This window comes from Juglans microcarpa x Juglans regia, chromosome 2D (genome assembly GCF_004785595.1).
Source record: "Juglans microcarpa x Juglans regia isolate MS1-56 chromosome 2D, Jm3101_v1.0, whole genome shotgun sequence".
In the NCBI taxonomy this organism is placed as follows: Eukaryota; Viridiplantae; Streptophyta; class Magnoliopsida; order Fagales; family Juglandaceae; genus Juglans; species Juglans microcarpa x Juglans regia.
The window spans coordinates 24817148-24823518 of record NC_054596.1 but is presented as its reverse complement, the minus strand read 5'-3'; positions in this window follow the sequence as shown (position 1 = coordinate 24823518).

Genomic DNA, 6371 nt, shown 5'->3' with positions numbered 1-6371 from the left:
AAGCCCATATTGAATATTCGGCTCTTGATAGACTCGTCCCAAGTGAATTGCATCAATTCTTGCATTGCTTCCTTGATCTTCTTAGCTCTTGATCTTGAAATTGGTTTATCTGAAACTTGCAAAGGATCTTTAAGTCTAAGCCCACATTGGTTCCCATCAAAGTTGAAGGAAATTGTAACAAAAATCAAGAGATATGGCCTTTGGAAGTTTTGACCCTATGATGTTTTTCATAGTTGTGTTTGGTTTTAATTTTTTTCTAAGTTGATATTTGAGTTTAAGGCAAAATTTACATGAGTAATGTAAATTCTGGTATTTTTGAAATTAGGATGTGAAATCCTTAAGTTAAGGGTAAAATGGTCATTTTCCCACATGTAGAGGGTAAAATGGACATTTTACTCTAAGTTAGCATTTTTCATGTTTCTAATTGTTAGTGATAAAGTTTCTAACTATTAGAATCCCTATTTACAGTTTCTCATGTTTCATGCTTATTCGCAGTAACGCAACGATCACTGTAAGTTAGCTCTTAACTTACTATCAGATTATTGTGTATGTGTGATGGGTAAGGGAATTGCATCTTATGTATGTATGTTATCATATATGTCATGCCATGCCATGCTATGTCACTACCTATTTATTTGTTACACATATTATATTCTATCACGACATACTTATCTGTTACACAATTTATTATGTCACGTATTGTTATCTGTTACAAGTATGTCATGTTACGTAATGCCATCTGTTACACGTAAGTCATGTCATGTACTATTTTTTGTTACATGTTCTACCACGTTAGGAAATATTGTATGTTAGATGTTATGGCATGTTACAAAATATTATCTGTTACATGTCATGTCATATTACGAAATGTTGTTTATTACATGTTATGTCATGCTACGATATACTTTCTGTCTCATAGTACATCATGTCTTTCGTCTCATGTTCATGTCATGTTACATTACGTTAGGGCTTCTGTCCTTTCGTTTCATGTCACATTTTGTCTCGAATACAATTTGTGTATCTCGAGATCAACCTTTCATGTCATGTCAAGTATGTTTACATCTATCATGATCCTAAATGTTAGGATGTGGTAATATCCAAGTGGAACTCTTTTGTTCATGCTAGAGCGTCTAAACTAGTGTGAAATTCCCTAGGTTGACAAGGTAAAGATCAACGAACTGCAAATGAGACCTAATTAACTAGTCACCGAAGCGTAGCAGACACTAATGCCAATGGTGCCACATTTCAATTTCATGTTATACGTACTCGTACAGGTGTAGATACCTGACATGGGATACATACAATACATGTGTCCACAACAGGTGCAAATACTTGTGAATTGGCACGTACAATATGTGTGTCCACAACAGGTGCAGATACCTATGAACTGGGACGTATGTTAAGGCACTCATAGCTGGTGTAGATACCTGTATTGTGATGTAGTAATCGACAGGGACACATGGCTCAAGGGGACCCGTGTAGCACCCATACGGTCACTTTTACTTATCTAGCTTATTGAATAAGATTTCAAGTTCATGTACTTCACGTTCATGTTCATGCTATATTCAAGTCATGTTTCAGTCCAAGTTCATGTTAAGTTCATGTATTTCTCGTTCAGTCATGTTTCAAGTTCACATTATGTCCATGTTTCATTTAAAGTTCATGTCATTCTATTCAAGTTCATATATTTCACGTTTAGTCATGTTTCACTCATACTGTAATTATGGATGTTTACCTTGTCAGTATGTATAGATCATGTTTTAAATATTTGGGATCTCCTTAGTTTGGTGTATAATATTGCTCATAAAAAATAATTATCCGTTGCGAATATTGCATAATGCGAGATGCATATTAGGAACATTACATCTTTATTTGTCATGAATGGGGGCAGGTAAGCTCGTGTTGCATGTCCCGACGCTTCAAATATCCATCCGATCCCAAGCAGAATTTGGGGGCGTCACAGCCTTCATGGGATGGCCTCGGCATGGCCATCTATTGTTCCTAACTACCCCCAAACCGTCGGATGTGTAGTGATTACGCCAAAAGAATAACGCGGTAGTTATAGAGCAGAGCTTTCGGGTGTCGATTTCACAGATAGACAAATTAAAAGAATAGCAGAGGGAACAAAGAAACTAAAGAAAAATACTAACTGATTAATGGAGAACAAAGATTAATTTTAAATGCAAATTAAAGTGAAGCAAAGTGACTAACAGAAAAAGTACTCAAATTTGATGAACAATAAAGCAACGGAAATCCCTTGCACAAATATGATATTTTGATTATTCTTAATTCATTAAATAACTCAATTGAGAACTCAATTCCTAAAATTCTCAATCGGAAGGTATAGATTTATAAATCAAAATTAAGCCAAATGTAAATCTTTAAAAAATCACTCACTACTTTTAAAATACGTAAATTATTATCACTATTGAGAAAATTCAACGACGACAATATACTTAGGAAGTGATATTACAACAAAGAATTAAATCAATTAGATAAATAATTTATCCAAATATAATAAAAAAGCTAATCCATTCAATAGAAAAAGCATGACTAAATCCATAAACAGAATAAATTCTATGATTATTCGGAGAAGAAAACATCACAATGAATTGAGAATGATAAAATAAAATAGTTTTAGTAATTGAAAATCAAATACATAAATTAAAAATAAATTAAAAATGCCATCTAATATGCAAGTTAATCCCTAGCTCTACTTGAGAATTTAGTTATCCATAAATATAATGAATCTCAAGAGAAAAATAAAGCAAATGGCGACCATGGAAATTAATTTTGTTGTTTCGTTCTTCAGTACTGAGCTATCTCCCTCCTCTTCAAATTTAAAAATCCTTTTTAGAGAGAAATTTGTAACCCTTTAGGGTAACACATCAAGAATCGTATCAATATGATATTTGAGTGGAAAATTACAATCAAAATACTAAAGTATATCCAGGTTGTCTCCTAGCGCGTTTTGGACTCTGACTTTTTCTCTTGATCCGAATTATTCTCAAACCCTATCATTATCCTTATTTGAGGAGTCCTACACTCATTGAAAGTTCTTAGATTGTTCCAATGTCTTGCCCACTTGAAAGTCCTTTGAATTTGATTGGGCTTTGACTTGCTCTTTTATAGACCTTGAAATTAAACATAAAAATCTGCTTCGGATTATCTCCAAGTGTTTCGTGTTTCGTGTTTCGTGTAAGGGTTATCTCTATGGAGTTGACAAGTGGTATACACACAATCATATGGAGATTTAGGTAATTATGAACAAACAACAAGCAATCATTAATCTTATAATTGGAACACTAACAAATGATAATTTAACCATTCTTTCCACAGGCTTACTTGGGATCAGAATGGTCAAAACAAAAGGTTGTAATGTGGTTTAGGTTAGGCTATATGACAAAAAAAGAAAAAGGATTCAAAAACTTCCAAGTACATACCTAAAGAACCTTATTAAACATTTCAATAAACCACATATCTCACTTGATGTACTCTTCAACCTTTCAAATCACCGAATAACGCCTTTTTTTTCATTTGTCACTTTTTTATTTTCAACTCAACAATTTGGTGAACAAGTATATGTCACCCTGAAAGACTCAAACGTTAATTATAAGTTGACCTTCATCATATTCCAAGTATATCTGCCATCTTACCACAAACTATGTAATGAGATTTTCAAAAGAAGTGCTGATGGGAACCAGGATTCTATTTCCTACGGGGTTCATATCAAGTGTCCAATTCAACAAATCAATGAACGCTTATCACAATTTACTGCATTTGTAGGCTTTCAATCCTCTTCAAAACTCACAGATAAATACTTAAACAAAAGAGTTTTCTAGATACATGTGTCAAATCACCATCTTACCATAAAAATTGGATGACTACATTAGGGGTTCTATGAATGCTTCAGTAAAAAATGATTATGGTCGATTTGGTGAATTCATGAAGATGTCTATGAATGAGAATGAGTACACATGTGAAAAGGATGCACATGTGATGCAAATTAAAAAAATTTGACACATGAAAATATGCCACAAAGTTCTAACAAGCATTTCAAATACTGAATTTGCACCACCACCCCCCAACTTAAATGAAACATTCTCCTCAATGTTCTTATATGATTATACCGCCCCATTTGCAAAAACATTTTTCACTACAAAAGGGCCGGTCCGCCTAGACCGAAGTTTTCCTGGGTGCTTATAGAGTCTAGAATCATATAAGAACACTCGATCATTAGGCTCAAACATTTTTCTCAAAATTTTTTTATCACGAAATGCTTTCATTTTAGCCTTATAGTTTATAGAGTTCTCATAAGCATCATTTATCAACTCCTCTAACTCGGTCAAGTGAAAGTTTCTAAGCTTACCTACTTCTCCCATGTCAAAATTGAAATGCTTGATGGCCCAATAATCTCAATGCTCGAGTCCATAGGTAAGTAGCAAGGCTTTCCAAAAACAAGCCTATAAAGTGACATGCCTAAGGGAGTTTTAAAAGATGTGCGGTAGACCCAAAGCACATCAACTAGTCTCAAAGACCAATCTTTGCAATCTAGGTTAACCCTTTTTTCTAAAATTTGCTTAAGTTTCCTATTTGCCAGTTCTACCTATCCACTTGTCTGGGGGTTGTTGGCAGTAGAGATCTTATGTACCACCCCATATTTTTTTATCAAAACTTCAAAAGAAAGGTTGCAAAAATGCGTACCCCGATCACTAATGATAGCACGTGGTGTACCAAATTGAGATAACACATTCTCTTTAAGAAATTTAATTACCATCCTATTACCATTGTTCCTGCAAGCTGCTACCTCTACCCATTTTGACACATAATCTACTGTCGTAAGAATATATTGATATCCAAAAGGAGGAAATGGTCCCATAAAATCATTACCTCAACAATCAATCCAGGTTAACCCTTTTTTCTAAAATTTGCTTAAGTTCCCTATTTGCCAGTTCTACCTGTCCACTTGTCTGGGGGTGGTTGGCAGTAGAGATCTTATGTACCACCCCATATTTTTTCATTAAAACTTCAAAAGAACGGTTGCAAAAATGCGTACTCCGATCACTAATGATAGCACGCGGTGTACCAAATCGAGATAACACATTCTCTTTAAGAAATTTAATTACCATCCTATTATCATTACTCCTGCAAGTTGCTACCTGTACCACTTTTGAGACATAATCTACTGTCGTAAGAATATATTGATATTCAAAAGGAGGAAATGGTCCCATAAAATCATTACCTCAACAATAAAAAATTTCAATCACTAAAATTGGGTTTAAGGGCATCATATTATGATGGAACATAACTCCTAACTTTTTACACTTTACATGAGCGACAATAGATGTTTGCATCCTTAAACAAGGTGGGCCAATAAAATCCACACTATAGAATTTTTGTAGCGATTTTCTTCATTGAAAAGTGGCCCCCACAAGCTTGGGAGTGTCAAAATTCCAAGACGCTATCAACCTCTTCATCAGGGATGCAACGCCTTAAAATTTGGTCAGGGCAGTATTTGAAAAGAAAATGATCGTCCCAATAGAAATTACGTACCTTAGTCATGAACTTCCTCTTGTCCTGAGCGCTCCAATCCACCGGTATCTCATCTGCAGCTAAATAATTCACAATATGAGCAAACCATGGTAGACAAGTGAAAGTAAATGCTCATTGGGAAAATCATCCCTGATTGGCAGGTGTGTCAGAGGTGTCCTCAAATGTGAGCCTCGAGAGATGGTCAGCCACTACGTTCTCCACTCCTTTCTTGTATTTGATGGTGATGTTAAATTCCTGCAAAAGTAAAATCCACCGTATTAGTCGCGCCTAGCATCATTCTTTGTAAGAAAGTACTTAAGGGCTGCATGATCAGTGAAAATAATAATAGGAGAACCAATTAAGTAAGCACGAAACTTATCCAAAGCAAACACTACAGCTAGCAACTCTTTTTCAGTGGTGGAGTAATTCATCTGAGCACTATTTATAGTTATACTAGCATAGTAAATGACAAAAGGCTTCATTTCCATTTGTTGTCCAAGAATAGCACCTATAATAAAATCACTAGCATCACACATGATCTCGAAAGGTAAAGTCCAATTAGGTGGCTGCATTATGGATGCTGAGGTAAGCTTGCCAACTAGCATTTTAAGGGCCTCTTGACAAGCTTGTGTCCACTCAAATCGGGCACTTTTAGCTAGGAGGTCACGTAATGGTTTAGATATGGTGGAAAAATTTTGTATGACCCTCCTATAAAAGCTCGCATGACCAAGAAAGGATCTCACATCCTTTACTGTCCTAGGTGTAGGCAACTTAGAGATTAATTTAATCTTAGATTGATCAGCCTCTATCCCCTAGAAGAAATAATATGCCCTAAGACA